At 36.7% G+C, this 16,396-nt stretch overlaps 1 protein-coding gene and 1 long non-coding RNA gene across 2 annotated transcripts in view; one reads left to right on the top strand and one right to left on the bottom strand.

Annotated features, from left to right (window-relative positions):
• Window positions 1-5,436, bottom strand: part of LOC117570106 (prolactin-releasing peptide receptor) — a 37,648-nt gene extending 32,212 nt beyond the window's left edge. Inside the window, exon 1 of the mRNA XM_034251562.2 lies at window positions 4,968-5,436. The gene's annotated coding sequence lies outside the window, so the exon portion shown is untranslated. The remainder of the gene's footprint in view (window positions 1-4,967) is intronic.
• A 9,113-nt stretch (window positions 5,437-14,549) lies between these two features.
• Window positions 14,550-16,322, top strand: LOC127565576 (uncharacterized). The gene is made up of 3 exons (XR_007954914.1): window positions 14,550-14,637; window positions 15,931-16,084; window positions 16,167-16,322. It is a non-coding gene; the product is annotated as an uncharacterized LOC127565576 (long non-coding RNA).
• Window positions 16,323-16,396: the final 74 nt, after the last annotated feature.

Genomic DNA, 16,396 nt, shown 5'->3' with positions numbered 1-16,396 from the left:
TATAGCCTTGCATAACATCAACACATACGGTACAAGGCAATAGTCGAAGTGAGTGGGTAAAACCAATATTAATACAACTAAAACTTTCGCATACAAACACGTATCGCACTCGCTCCCTGAACTCGTTCTCTTCCTCTGTTGCCCTGCCCACGCAAATGAAAATCAATGAATTTTATTGCGAGAACCGTTCTAGTCGCTGTCGCATGTCGTTGCCTACTTTTGTGCGCCAACACGTCGACATGGCTTAAAGTAACTTTCACTTTCTACAGTAGAAGAGTGTGTGGGGGTGTACTGCACTCAGACAATGTGCGATTCAAGGGCCAGTGACCATTATTAATTGACCATTTGCTGCAGCCCGCAAAGCTGCTATGTCAGCCATTGCAACTATTTTGCGGTTAAGCAGGAGACAATGGCAAACATAAATTTTCTACACACACTCGCACTCTCACACACACAAGCAAACATTCACGCAAGGGTTTATTGTACTCAGCGTTCAACCTTTTTCGCTGCCATTGAGCTTATCATTGTCTTCAGGCTGCTTATCAAAGGCAACGCACTGTGAAAATGTCTTCACTTGGCCACAAAAGATAGTCAGGCTCACAATCATAATGAGTGCCCATTTGCCTGGGTTTAACGAAGGGGTTGAAGACAAGCCATGTTTTTGGGTGTGACCATTTTAAAGATGTATCTATCACAATGTCTTGCTTTCCGGTTTCCTTGAAACTCTGTGCTGTGGCTGATAGCAAACTCTAATTGTGGCGTAACCATGACAAGCTCTCGCATCTGATACTGATGATCACTTTTATGCTTATTACCAAGAAGAGAAAAAGTAATTAATTTGCATTTGGCTAACCTTCAGCAAGGCATCTCGATTACCATTCGTCTTTGTGCATTGCCTGCAACAAGCTCATTTATCTATCTAGAGTGCAGGCTGCTCTTGCTGCATAAATATATTGTATACATGACTAACACTACTTGGCAGCTTTTCCGGTCTGCTCTCTATACAAATTAATGAGCATCTAACTTCTTTTTGGCTTAAATACTGGCAAAAATGTTGTAAATGGCGTTTTAATCAACGCGCCAAGCCAACAAGCAAAATTAATTAAATGTTCACTTGAAGCGCCCGCCAACATCGACCATAGAAACATAGCAAAACCCAACAGCAGAAGCCGCAGAAGCAGGTGCAGAAGTTGGAAAGCAACCACACGGCTCACCAGCCACTTTCCCAACTGAAAACCTCACTCTCTCGCCTTCCGTCTGCCTGCCCCGGACTTGCTTGGCTGTCGACAGTCCCTAAGCTCACAAGTTGACCTGCTGTCGTCGCTGCGCTCATCAATTTTTGCATTTTAATGATGTTTGAACCGCGCGTTTCAAACGCGTTCACTCGCTTGCTGCTGCCAGCTCGATATCGACATCTCACAACGCACACGTTGATTATGATGGCCACGAACATGACCGAAATCCATCTAGTTTATCACAAGAAAGGTTGGCCGAATTTAATACACCCTGAAGTCTAGTTTAGGAATTTGATCTAAACTTTTTACGAAAGCATTCTGTCTACTTTTTGTTCGAAGAGCTAATCGATTGTGCCAAAAAAGTGAAGCATACTTTTAGGCTGTCAAAAGGTACCACCAAATTAGTTTAAAGGTGAATGGATCAATGATTTAGTATTTATGATAATGATTAATACTTAAATGTGTTATGCTTAACTTAAAATTTAAATTATTTTTCCTTCTAAGTTAGAGCATTCAGTCTGTTGCCTGCTAAGTGCAAACATTGCGCTTTTGTGTCTAATTTGAGTCGTGGTGCCAATCCTTTGACCACGTTGCTCCGTTGTGTGATTCTCGTTTAATTGAAATATAATTAATTTTCGTTATGCATTAAGGTCTTTCAGGCCAGGCAACACGATGATTCCCCCGTGCAATGTATGAATTATTGAATAAAGGCGAATGGGAAGCCACGAGGTAAAGGGCAAGGTACCGAAATATAGAGAGTGCCTGCTGGATGGATAGTAAATTGAAAAGGCATAACCTATCCCAATGCTCATTCTGTATGAGTGCGGGCAACTATGAGCATGAGCTGCTGCCGATCCCTAGAGAAATTTTCAAATCCTCTGACCTCAGACCTGATTGCGCCAATGCGACTGTTTGACTCGCTGACTGACTGACGCGACTAACAGACTGACTGACTCACTGGCTGGTTGTTAATGTTGTTGCGAGGCAAGTAGATTAGATTGCGCCTGATGTTGTTGACTGCGTGTTGCGTACCTAGCCTTGGGGTTATGCGCCTTGAAAACGGCAATCGTTTTATTGCCAGCACAGATTGGCCATAAAAATGTCACCTGTGACTTCAGACTGTCTGCGAGAAATCAAATGAATTCAAGCGGCGGGTTTGCTCATGTAACCCCACCAACAACCCATTTACACACACACGTCACACAATCACACACACAACATACACATTGAAATGCATAATTTATGCAAAACTTAGAAAGCAATAAAAAGACGCAATAAAAGAGACGAGTAAGTGGGGATGACACAATGTTTAGCATATGAAACGTGAGTTACTCTTAAAAGCATGCTATGTAAATTCGTGGGTTGGATAGACCCTTTGTCATTGTTTATTTTTACAGGGTATTGCAACAGACGCAGCATGAAATGTTTTGCCTGTCAATGCAAACATCAACGCACTTAGCCACACCCACAGCGCCCGCTTTAAGAGAACTTCTTTGATTTAAATGCAAATAGACATCAGCTGGGAACTGCGACTACTTCGCTGGACATCTCAACACATTCCTCAACTCTGCTTAGTTCTCAAAACAACATCAGTGTCAACGTCAGCTACAACGTCATAGTCGCCGTCAACGTTAACAGAAATGTCGACGGCCATCGCGCACATCTTTCATTTCTCAACTTTCATCTTCGTCTTGGCTTTCGTTTTACTCGTTTCGTGGTTTTCACAAAATTCGCTGCTATCAACGACCATTTGCCCATTTGGCCGTTTAGCATTTACCCCATTTTCTCATTGCGTGTTGATATGCAAATTGAAATGCGTTTTTGGCTTTCTCTCGCTTTTCTTCTTCTTACCCTTTCCTTTTCCTATCGTGCTACGGCTTCAATTCATGGACAGCAGAATGGCCACAAATGTTTCGGTTATCGCTTTGCATTGGCTCAACTTCATTTCTATGCTTGTTACACATTCGATTGAGGCTCTTGGCAAATGCTTAAATGCCATGAATTTCGGATTTGGGTTTATTGAAATGTCTAGTTGGAAAATCCAAGACAAGCGTCGAGATTTATCTACAAGTTTTCTGTGTTAAGCCTTAAGGAAACCTCCACACAAATTGACAAGACTAGCATGGAAAATAAGCCATTAAATTTCAACAATTGCTTTTAATTTGCAAGGAATATTTTGGGGAAATATTTTATATTAAATTATTTCTATTTTCTGCTTTACATTTAAATTTTCTAGTATTTCTATATGTTTTTGTTTTAATATTAAAATTATTTAATCATTGTTAACAATATTTTATGATTTGTGTTATATGTTAGATTATTATTCCATTTCATATTTTGTGCTTTTTATTTTATCATACATTAGCCTTAATTATTGCATTCAGCTCTTAAACTAATTCTAATTTATAATAGGGCTTCTCAAATTGAAATTCTAATAAGTGTTTGAATCCTTAAATCAATATTTATTAAATTATTTTATCAATACAATAAATATTGTGTGTAGTTTTAGATTGAATTATTTTAATTGCTTAGCCTTAATACATTAGGCATTTAATCAGCTTTAAATAATATTGAAATAAGTAATCTTGTAATATATATTCTAAGGCGCACTTTTAATCTATCATTTTTCACCTCATCTCGTTGATTACGTTTTATACTATATGCTGCTTAAAACAACAATTCTTAAATAAAATTTGTCGCATCTTGGGAACGAATAATCTAATTCTGCAACTATCTTGAATTATACTGTTATCACAACAACTTAATAATGCAGCTTAACACCCAGACAATAACTCAACTGTCATTGTATAATAAATATGCATTAATTATATTTCGTATACGCATCAAGTCACATGGCTATTGCTTGGCCCAAGACAATAAGCCGTCGAATTAAGCACATGCGAATCCACAGAGACACACCCACACAGACAACTATAAATGCAGAATGTCATAACGATGACCAGCTGAGCATCGAGTTCCAGCCTGTATTCATTAAGCTGCAAATCGAGGCAGAGCAATCAAAGTCTTTGTCTCAATCTGTGTCAATGTGTGTGTGCGTGTGTTGATAAATTATCAAATCTACAATTGACGACAAGCAGCCCTGTCAGTTGAGTCCAATTAAAATCAATAGTTAGCCTAACAATCATTGTCATCAATCTAAAGATGACATTGCCATTGTCGCATAGACATCGTCAAGGTGTCGAATGGCTCTCGCTTTCGCTCTATACAAATATTTGTATTAATCGCCATCGAGTGTGCCCATTAAAATTAGCATTTGCAGTTTTAATTAAGAAAGGGCAAACAACAGTTGGGCGTGGAGGTCGTGGAGGTCCAGCTTGCGGGTCATAAAAACCAACAGAGAGCATAAAAATGTTCTCATTTCTTTCGCATTTCTTTTGTTTGTTCGGCCGAAATGCATTCGACTTTTTATACTTGTAACATGGGACTGTGGAACTGTGTTTTTCTTATTCATCGCCCGTTTCGTTTTCTTCATCTTCATCTTCATCTTTGCTTTTATTTTGTATTATTTTTTGTATTTGGCATTCTTGGTTTCTTTCTAACTTATTTGTTATGTATTCGTTGAGTACAAATAAAACTTTTTGTTCTTGTTTATGGGGTTAACTCAAAAAAGTTGTCTGAAAATTCAATTCACTCTGGGATCTGGAATCTGGGATCAGGCATCCCAAATATGTCGAACTTATTAGCAAGTGGGGAGTTTCAAGGATTACCCACCTGCTGACAATTGATTTAATTTCCCAGTCTGTGTTCAAGTTGCCTGTTTAACTTGCACTTGAAGTTGAAGTCTCCGTGTCAGGCCGTTAAACAAAAGCGAAAGCCAGAATTTTATGACAACGGCAACGGAACTCACAACAGTATAGAACGGAACACGAGACACAAACCGCAAACGCAACCGCAACTGTGGACCGTAACGTTAAGTTACGGATGCTACTTGAGCACGCTTCGCTACTTGGGATTTGTCTTTACCGGTTCCGCAGACACAGAAACGCGAGAAACACAACAAATATGCACGCTAAAAATCACGCGCGTTTTACACTTTTTGACTAGACAAGACAATGATTATACGCTACGTATACGGCGCGTATACGCAACGCAACGCGTCAAATATTCTGTTTATTTAGATATTGTGAAGATGTTTATATTTCATTTAGATTTATTTCACATTTGCCGCTTCGCGTCTAGCGCCAACGAGGAAACACAAGCAACTGACGACAGCCTCGCACTCGGCCCTCGTTGCCTTCGTTCGCATTCGCATTCACGATTCCCGATTTCTGTTTTGTCATACGCCGTGTGTGACGCTGCGCCGTCGACGTCGACGTCGTCGCCAGCAGTGACGCCAACGCTTGGCGATGCGCGTGTTAGCTTTGAAGTTAACCAACAGGTTAGCCGCTGATAAGCGCCCGAGTCCAAGTCAATCGTCAAATGTTGTCGGTACACAGGCGAGAGTCCATTGCAATTTCCCAACCCCTTAGACGACCGAACGAAGTCTTTTAAGGTTTCCCCACGCAGCTGCAGCAAAGCGAAAACATCGCACAATTGAGTGGAGTGAAATTCCGGTTTGAGTGGCAACTTTGAGTGAGTTTTGTATTTGACAGAGCCTTTTTTGCTTGACAGGCACTGTGGCTGTGGTTTTTGTTGTGGTTCTTGCGAAACCACAACCAAAGCTATGAATAATTCATTGGTTCTTGATCGCTTACAATTGAAAAATGTGTAAAGGATTTTATAAATTAAAATTGAAAAACTAATAATGGTAAAATATGAATATTCCAAATTTATTTTCATTATTTATTAAGTTGGTTTAAAGCATTCTACATTACAATGTAAGACAATATAAATGAAAACATATAATTAAAAAAAAAAACAAATAAAAGAGAATTTATACTTACAGAAAATCAAACAAATATTATTGATGTCTTAAATTAAAATAAGTAATAAGTAATTATTTTTACACATCAAAAAATTCATTGTGTAATTAAATTAAAAACTAAAACTATAATTTATGGATTGGTCATAACTTTTTACGAACTAATTATTATTATTGAGAAATTATTTCTAGTGAAAAATTTAATGCATTAAATTGCATTTGCTACTTGTTTAAATTATTCTTTGTAATAAATAAAATAAAATAATTGACATAATTTGTTCGAGGCATATTAAAGCTAAGCTCTTATTTTATAGTTAATTTTAATATGCCTCAAATTATGGCAATCATTTTATTTCATTTAAACCTAATAATAACTTTAAACAAAGAAGTTATCTTGACTGCAGTTAAAATCATTTTAAATCTTTGTTTATTATATTTGACAGTGTCAATCAAAACATTCTTTAAATTTTGCAATAATAAAGTCGCTCCATTGACTAAACGGTTTGCTGCGTTTAAATCGAATTTCTTGGAATCCTTACAGCATTCCTTGGCCAAGCCGTTGTTGAGACCCAAGTGACTTGTCTAACCAGTCGGCTGCCCAGCATTTTGCTTGATTGTATTGGCACTGGGATGAGCCGAGCCGAGTATTCAATCTAAGCTATTGGCCTGCTTACTTATTCATCTGGCACTTAACACATGCCGCAAGCGTCTTGCCGTCAGTTGTGCGCGTACTTACTTACTTAATTTTTGTTATCTGCTTTTCCGCGTTCCACAGCAAATCACAAGATGTCAGGGGCATTGTCAAGAGGCCCACGGCTACGACTCTGTCAACTGATGCAGCTGCGATTTATTTATTAAGGCGCGTCGACATGCCATCATCTTACTCCACCTACTCCTCCTCTTACTCCCACTCCTTCATCAGTTTACAGCACTTGAGCTCGTTTTCAACTTACACGGAGTAAGAGTCGAAGTCGAGTCGAGCGAGGACTGACTTTCGTGTAGGTTCGCTCTGTTAAGTGCGCACGTATCCTCACTTCCTTGGCATTATGCTTCATACTTTTTAAGCGCATGACATGACACATTTTATGCGCTGCAAAGTGAAGTGAATAGTGGCCGTTCGTTTACTTCATCCCGCTTCGCCTCCTCTGTCAGCACCCCTTTGCAATACCCATATGACCGTAAACAAAGGCCATTTTCTTACCTGTGCCTGCGCCTGTGCTTGAGCCCGAGCCTGAGCCTCTTGCCAATTTCCCTTCTTTTACGCTCGCATTCTCGCACTCATCCTTAAAGTATGAAACAAATTCTGTAAAATTTTTCAAGCCTCGCTTCGCTTGTATACATTTTTATTTACTTTGCAGGCATAACTTGGAGTTTGCCAATGTGCGGGTGTGTGTGCGTGTGTGTGTAAAGAGATGTGTGTGTGACATATGAGCAGCCATCCAACCAGTCTGCTGACACTGTTGACATTGTAAGTAAATTCGCGTTGCGTTGCGCATACGCCGCATGTGCCGCCTGCCTGGCAGGCAACTGCTTCTCTGCTTTCGACATCAACTTAACCAAAGTCATTGCGGCTTTTTTTGTGCCTAAACTCAAGCTAAAACTAGGCAGGCTAATTCGCATGTGTTGCTGTTTATATTCGACTATTTACACATCATTTAAAGCTGTCTAACTTGAGTTTAACTTTTGACATTAAGACCGTACAACTCAAATGAGCAAAAAGGGAATCAAATGAATGTGCATACAAGCCAAAACCTTCCGCTACTAATTTGTTTATTTTATTAATTGATGACTAAAATCAAAATATTGTTTGCATTTTAATTTATTGAGAATTGTATACATTACTGTTACACAATCATAGAATGACAACTGCAAAATTATACTCATTCAAACATATTTCTATATATAACCAAATTAATATTCAATGTATATCCTAATTAATATTATTGAATTTCTGTTAGTTGCATTCTGTAATATCTAACGAACAAAAGTGACAATTAAATTTTTGCTGACAATTCGGTGAAATGATTTCTATTCTGAATGCTCAATTATTTTTCCCTTCAATATTACGCACAAAAAAATTTAAATAAATTTCTGAATGCTCAATTATTTTTCACTTTAATAAACAAAAAAATTTATATAAACGTGATGCTCATTATTAAACAGTGTGAAGTGTATCGAAAGCGCATTTGATATTGAAATAATTAAAATCTAATCAATTACATACGAGTGTTTTTGCCACGCAATAGTTTTATTTTTTTGTCAACACAGCAAATCAATTATTAACTATATAATAGCTTATGAATATTAATTATTATTAGTACAACCCACATGGAATATATTAATGCATATATTCATTAACCCGCTAATCTAGTTATTAAATTTCAATTATTATAGATTCAATTCAATAAAAAGAGTGCGAATTGCTATGCAAATTGTAAAAATAATCGCTGCTCGAAGTTATGTTTCTACATATCATTTGTTCAATCTCAACAATTTCTCTGCTATCGTTGTTATACCCCAGAGACTTGTTCGCATTTCTTTCCCACATTATTCTTAAGCATTATTGCTGCTGTTGTTGTTGCTGTTGTGGTTGCTGTTGCTGTTGTCTTTCTTCAAGAACAGCAACTGGCAATATTCGTCACTGACCTTTGGCGCATATTTCTCGACTGATGTTGCTGGCGCATATATAAATATATATATCTACTTATAATATGTATATATAGAGAGAGATATCTTTGCTTGATTTATTTTTAGCACTTAATTTACAAAAAAAAAACTCATTCAAACGTTTAATTTCAGCTGTGCTTGCTGCTGTTACTGTTGCTGTGGCTGTTGCCCTCCAGACGTGATGATACCACAGTGACTCAAATAAATAAATAGATGCAAGTCTTTTGATGGTATTTCTGGCATTTGGTTTTCCTTCTTTTTGTTGCCTTTGCTTCGTTTTGACATCTCTGGGCGGTTATATTATGCAGCCTAATTGGAATAAATATGTATTGCCAGAGGTAAAGCAACATGGCTGTAATATATGTGAGTTGAATTCGTTTTTATGTTCCTTCATTTTCGATTCGGTTTTGACTTATTTCATAATTTACGAGCGAAAATGTTTCATTTCATGTTTTATGGCAAATAAATTATGCCCCCCAAAAAAATGGCAACGACTTCGACTGCGACTCCAATAGCGACATCGACAGGACAGCTAAGTCCTCCGATAAGAACATTCCGAAAGATGGCAAAATAATGTCGTACAATGCGAGACAACCAACAAGAAAAAAAAAGGACAACTGCAAACGGATAGCATTGAATTTATGTGTGTTCATTGATTGCTGCTTGGGCGCGATTCCCGAATGAATTTATGTAAATTTTCGTGGTGCTCAATGCGACTTTTATGGAGATAGAATGCAGCTGAGTCCTGCGACCGGAAGCGTGTCCCCAACGCCAAGTCAACAGAGCGCAACAAGACAAAGGCATGGCCCAGGCAAGAAATATGTAAGTTTCTTCTACTGTGTGTGTGTATGTAAAGTGGATTTAGGACCACAATCTTAACAGCGTCTTGCGTGCAGTCAATGAGCCCAGAAGTTGTAGGAAGTGGCTCTTAAAGTGGTCCAAGTGCTGGCCAAGGACTTCCAAATTGAAATTCGTGCGACCACAACAAACACACACATGTCTCCTTTTCTTTATGCCTGTATGGGAGTGTGTGTGCGCGTGAGTGTGTACATGTGTGTGCGTATATGTGGGCCAAGGTAGTGACACCCACTTACCATATGCGGGTCATTTATATGCAAAGCATGGTCCATGCTTACGATATGTTCACTCTAATAAGCTGGGCACGTGGAGTCCTCGGTTGCCAGGTTGTACTTTTCGCTGTATTAACGGTAATTTGGCATCACTGCCTCCGTCTGTTGCACAGCAGGAACTACACGTATATGAGATGGAAGATGGAATTACCAAAGCAGACTTGCAAATCGATACCCTCTAAAAATATGAGAACATCGTTAAGCATTTTGCGAAGGAGAAAAAAGAGAATAAATGTATCTGTATTATATTTATTTAAAACAAAAGTATGTTAAAGACTAAATTGAAAAAGAAATGTAAGGCCAACATAATATAATAAAAAAATTTAAGAATTTAAGAAGAAAGAGTGAACTGCAAATCAACCTCTTAAACTAAAGAAAAACAATGTAGGAAACATAATACATTAATTTCAAATTAAATTAATTTTCTTTACAAAAACATCAATCAACATACCCCATTCAAAACTAGTTCACTTTACAGGGTATTGAATAATTCAAATGATATGCCAAAGAAACGCATTTGCAATACATGAACATAAAAGATTTGCCGACTATTGTTGCCATATATGAATCAGAATTTGTGCAAATATATATTTATATGTACTTGTATTTATGTGTGTGCTATTTGTTTGGGGGCTGTGACACTTGTGTTTGTATTTATTAAATTCCAACAATTTTATGAACTTTGATATGCACTTAAATTGAACTGCTAGAAGTTTTTGTGACAGCTCACGTAACTGTCTCAAGAAAAGCTACTTTGGCTGATTTTATTCTCAACCCTCGTCTATCCCGATGGCAAGTTGTATGTAAGTTATTGAATGGTGCTTTCCACCTGACGGCCCTTAATCTTTAGCACACATCAAGCTGATCAAATACGTATAGAATATCCCAGGCACTTGTTCGATAAATAATGACCGTATTTGTTAAAGCTTCCATTTTATGGCAGCCACGCAGAAAGCACATTAATAATTTTCCTTTTTTTAAAATTGCCAAGCAGATTAAATACTTTAGATGGGGTGCGGACTGCTGTTGAGCTAGAAAAATTCAATCGGAAAACGCATTTGTATTTTTGCTTTAAGCTTGGATAATCTTCAGAAACCACAAATCACATTGGGAGAGTTCTATTAAAATATCTAAATGGTAAAATGTTCTGTAAAAATGTCTAGCTAGTAAACCGATTGTAAAACAACTTAAGATGGGGTTTGATTGTTATTATTATTATTAATTTTTAAGTTCTATTAATATGCATTAAACCATAAATATTATTTTGCTATAAATATTATTTTGTTCTTGTCAAAAATCTCACTTAGTTTGCTATGAGCCTTTTCACTAATCTAAGATAAAATAACAAGATATTTTCAATAATATTTTTCTGGTTTTGCAAAAGATTTTTACAAATATTTTATAAAATAAATTACATATTTCATATATATTATTTTCTTTTCAACAAGTATATTAAATGGCTTATATTCCATCTTTTTCTTGCATGTATTGTAAATTAATATATATGCTATAAATATGCTCTAACTCCATTATACTCCAAAAAATATTACCTTTAAGACAATATTTTCAATATTTACACACTTCATACTTCACTTCCATTATTTTACTCCCTGCTTCTTCGCGTTATTCTCAGCTTACTTATAAACGAACATTAAATCTAAAAATAACATAGCAAGATCTGTTCAATGTCGTTCTGGATTGCTTATTGCAACAGCTTTTCGTGCCAGCAACATTTTTATTATCCTTTAGCAACAATAACTTTTGGTCTTCTTAGCAAAACCATTTAAGCCCTTGTGGTCAGCTACAGTTCAGCTTAATGTTCTTCCAGACAGTCTGCAGTTGCTGCGGTTTTTATTTGTTGGTATTCTCTGTTGTTTTCTGGCAACAAGGAAAACATTTGCACTTAGTGTCTACTTTTGTCTATAGTATAAATATTTTTTGAGAGCAGCTCGTAAAATACGCAGCGCATAAACAATAAAAACAGCGACTGCTTATCGCACTGAACCAATGAGGCAGCCAGCTATCATAAATGATTTTATGACATGCTTTTAAGACATGCTTCAAATGCCAGGTAGTTATGACGCTAACTGGGCTAATGACCATTTCTCTGCTACTTAATATTACGTATACGCCGCAATCGCCTCAAGCATACGTTTTCCTATCTCCATCTCTGTCCCTGTATGTGGCTCTGTCTCACTATGTGTGTGTGTCTAAGGAAGTGTCATGTTTGACCAGTTACCACAATGGCCTGGAGTGCACTTTAAAGCCAGTGTAATTCGAAGCTAGCCATTTGGGCTAGCTCCAGCAACGTTTTTCAGCTCCGGCTCCTGCTCCGGCTCCATCGATGACAATGACAGCATATCGGCGTTGGTTGTCGTTGGTCGTTGGTCGCCTAAAGTCTGAGTCGCCATTGTCCTAGTTGCTTCTCATATTTCTCATTGGCTCTGATTCCCTTTCCTTTCCTTTCCTTTCCTTTTCTGTTCTTTCCTTGCGCTTCCTGCACGCTGCCTCAATATGGTTTTGTGTGCCGGCCGTTTGCTACTGCGGCATTATTTACACGCTTATTTGTTCATTTTGCAAGCACTCGGGGCGCTACTCGTTGCTCATTGCTCGTTGCTCGACAAAACTCCTCGCTTAATTAAAAGTTCCAGACCGCAAGCTCGCCTTTTCTCTCGCCCAATGCTACACACAATTGTATACCCTTCAACGGATGTTAGTCACATTTATATTTATTATGCCAAACACGCGAACACACACACAAAAGTTTGTTGCCACAATTTGCTGTGTTGTTTTGCTGTTTGTCTGCCGTTTGCATATCTTTAATATTTATGCTAGTTTTTTATATGCTCTATACTGCTATAGTTTGCTGAATAATTCACAAAGTTGCAGGCCAAGTGCGGAGTGTGCACATTAATTGTAATTCCGCAGCCAAAATAACGAGACAGTGGAGAACGAGGACATAAGATACATATGTAGCATAGGCCCAGATAAGCTCGTTAGCATATGAGCACTTTTTGGCAAGCACAAACACAACAATAAATCATTTAATCTCTAGTGTTCTTAGGAATTAAAATGACTATAAGGAATGTGCTCGATTGTTGAACTCAAAAATACGAATACATATTAGGTAGGCCAAAGAATATTCCTTTTAAAAGAGCAGACGAAAAAGGAGTTTCAATAGTCTTCTAAGAATAACTATTCCAGGCATAACTATTCCAGGCATAACTATTTATTTATGAATATTTTCGATATTTTTATATCGAATACAACTTACTGAGTCCTTGCTGAAATGAAAGGGCTGCGAGCTGAGACTGAATATATAGACTCTTAAATAATGATTTAAAAATATAGATAAAAGTATGAAAAATATATATTATAATGAGAAAAAAAAACGAAAATCAAATATAGATAAATAAATAAATACTTATAATTGAAATGAAATTATATCACTCAAATTTAAATGAATAATACGATTCAAAAATATAATAAAAATTACACATTTTATTCCTAGAAATATTCTTATTAAAAAATAAATTCCAAGCCAGACTTCCATGCACTCAAAACCAACACAAATTTTGTAGAACTTTGTTGATAGTGCTCAGTTACTTCTATTATTTAATCAACTCTGCATGCACGCAATGACCAACTGCGTGATGTGGAATAAGGAACACACATCATCTTATGGCAGGCAACAAGATTGGCAGCGGCAGCTTCATAAGCACATCGATAAACATCAGTTTGAAGTGGGGGACAACGACGACGACGTAGAAGTGGAGGACACTGTTGGTAAACTGAGGAGGTAAGCCGAGCTACATGTGGCTCCGGCGTAAGCAACAGGATAATTATCTGGCCATATGTTGGAATGTCCGGCCAGAACCAAAACAGCAGCCAGCAGCCAGAAGCCAGCTAGCCGACCAGCCCAATGACAGTTGAGTGCTTGCCAGCAGGGCTATGTTATTGTAATTTAGACACTCACATACTCCACACACACACACATACAATGAGTGTAAATGTGTTGTGTGTATGGTGCCCCCATCCATGTGTTGTGTGGTGTAATTTTTTTCGCTGTCATGCGGTTAAATGTGCAAATTACGTGCCGTTTTTATTTCTGCTGCCAGCCGTCACTTGTTTTATTTCATTTGCTCACCTCATTTTCACAGCGTTTTATCTGCAGCCTGGCCACAATCACACATACACTCACAAGCGGACACAAATACAGCCAAACAAATATATAATATGTAAGTGCCCAGTGAACCAAACACTCGTATGCGATAGAGCAAGCGATAATTTCTTGGATCTTCTGTAATTCTTCTCATCTAAAATAGAAAACTTTATTGTTAGATATGAATTGTTACATTCAAATAAGTTGCACTACACTTTAGTTAAAAACTTTAAAACAAATTATCCATTTTATAAAAAACTTTTGAATGAATGAAAAATCACTCAAAGATTTTTGACTTCAAAGCTTTGAAAATATATTTAATAAAAGTCGGAATAATATTTGCAGCTATATCTTTCATGCAAACATCATATTCTATGTGATAGTTTTACCATTCCTTTGTAAGATTCACTTTTTGGTTTGTTGGGTTATCCCTTTTTCTAACATGTGTGTGTTTAACCTAATTACAGTAAACGTCGTTCTTCTCTGTTACGCGGTTTCCCTTTCTAGTGTATGAATGTGTGTACCCAGGCTGAGTGGTAACAGAAGTAACTAACATCTAAGGTAAGCTAAACTATCTATCAGGAAAACAAATTGCAAAATTAAAAAATGTAGCTGCTATACAACTATCTATACACATTAATTTCTATACATTTACAAAATAACATATTAAATTTAAATAAATACAATAAAATAATTACAAAAATATTTAAATTTACAACTCATTGCATTAAATGAAATACAAAATGCTGACAAAATACTTGACAACAATGACTGTGGCTAATATAAGTAAGATGTACAATAAAAATAAGAACTTTAAATTGAATTGGCTATAAATTTAGTGGTTTTTAAAATAGCATATCAAAAATAATAGAAAAAATAATTTTTTGTGTCAAAACGAACATATTGAATAAACAGATTAAAAGAGCATCTACCAATTCGACTATGTTTCACAATTCTTTTAGTGTTATATTTATTATAATGTCAGCAATTGCCAGCCAGAGCATCATTTATAAAATCCCACACGCGACTGTTGTTGTTTCTGTTGACTCATTATATTCATTTAGAAATTCAATTAACGCGATAATTGCAGCAAGTGCCTAATGATGATAATGCGTTTACCTCAAGAGCAGCCCTCAAACAGTTTCCACTCGCCGCAATGAATCTGAACGCGAACATGAGAAGAAATTGCACTGCAGACATACTTGTACAAGTTACAAGAACATTATCAAGATTTAGCATCATTAGCATATTAAATATATTGAGTTTTCGTGGAAACTTTGTGAAAATAAATAAAAAGTATACACTTTGATAAATTCTGCACACATTTAATAGAGTTCATGGCGCTGGCCCTTGGCCATCTTCTACGTTTTCTCTCATGCAAATTTATGCATTTTATATAATTTATATGCTCGTTTTGACTAACAAGCTAAAAGTTTTTGCCATGGCACAACTTTCGCCATGGCAACACGAACAAATTGTGTAAAATGGCAAAAAACAAAATGTGAGAAAAAAAGAACAAGAAAACTGTTTTTAACATCATTTATGCAAATTTCTTGAACGATGCTCGCTTGCTTGACATGTTAGCTGGCTGGTATACCTATTAGATTTCCATCACAATGTTTCAGTTAATTAATACCGTAATATTCAGCATTTGCACATCAAAGCATTACGCATACGCCCCATGCACCATATGCTGTACTAAGGCGACACGACAAATAGAAATCAAATTAATTACAAATTATGTTAAGTACAAGGTTTAATTTTAAATTGGAAAACACGTGTTCACACTATACTAAAACAGCCGCCATGGCATTTAGCACATTTTGACGGCTTTGTTTTTTTTACTTTTGCCAGTATTTAGCACCTCATTAAAAGTTTTTATGATGCTAAGGACAATGAGGACAAAGAATGGGCTGAACATAAAGATCTGACACGTACTCAAGCGTTTTATTAGCCGCCAAAAAAAGAAAGGAAGGAAGGATAAGGTGAGGAAGGTATTATGCCTGAGGTAAGCTCCTTAATTGCCAATTTTTGGTATTAGATTTTCTGCTTTATTGAGCAAACCTGACGTCCGTTGTTATACTTTCCAGAAAGTGTGCATATAATAAAATGTCGCCAACAATGTGTTTAATCAAAAGGCATTTTAGTATCATAGAATGCACAAGCTGCTTTTAAGTACGAGTCGCTTAAGGATTTAGATTTCAGCAAATTAATCTTGCTTTTTAGTCTCAACGAATACGCAATTAATCGGCAAACAATTAAATTCGCTTGCAAATGTTATTTCTTCAGATATTTACTCTTATCATAAATAGTAGTAACA

Source organism: Drosophila albomicans, chromosome 3 (genome assembly GCF_009650485.2).
Source record: "Drosophila albomicans strain 15112-1751.03 chromosome 3, ASM965048v2, whole genome shotgun sequence".
Lineage (NCBI taxonomy): Eukaryota > Metazoa > Arthropoda > Insecta > Diptera > Drosophilidae > Drosophila > Drosophila albomicans.
This window is presented reverse-complemented; position numbering and strand designations above follow the sequence as displayed.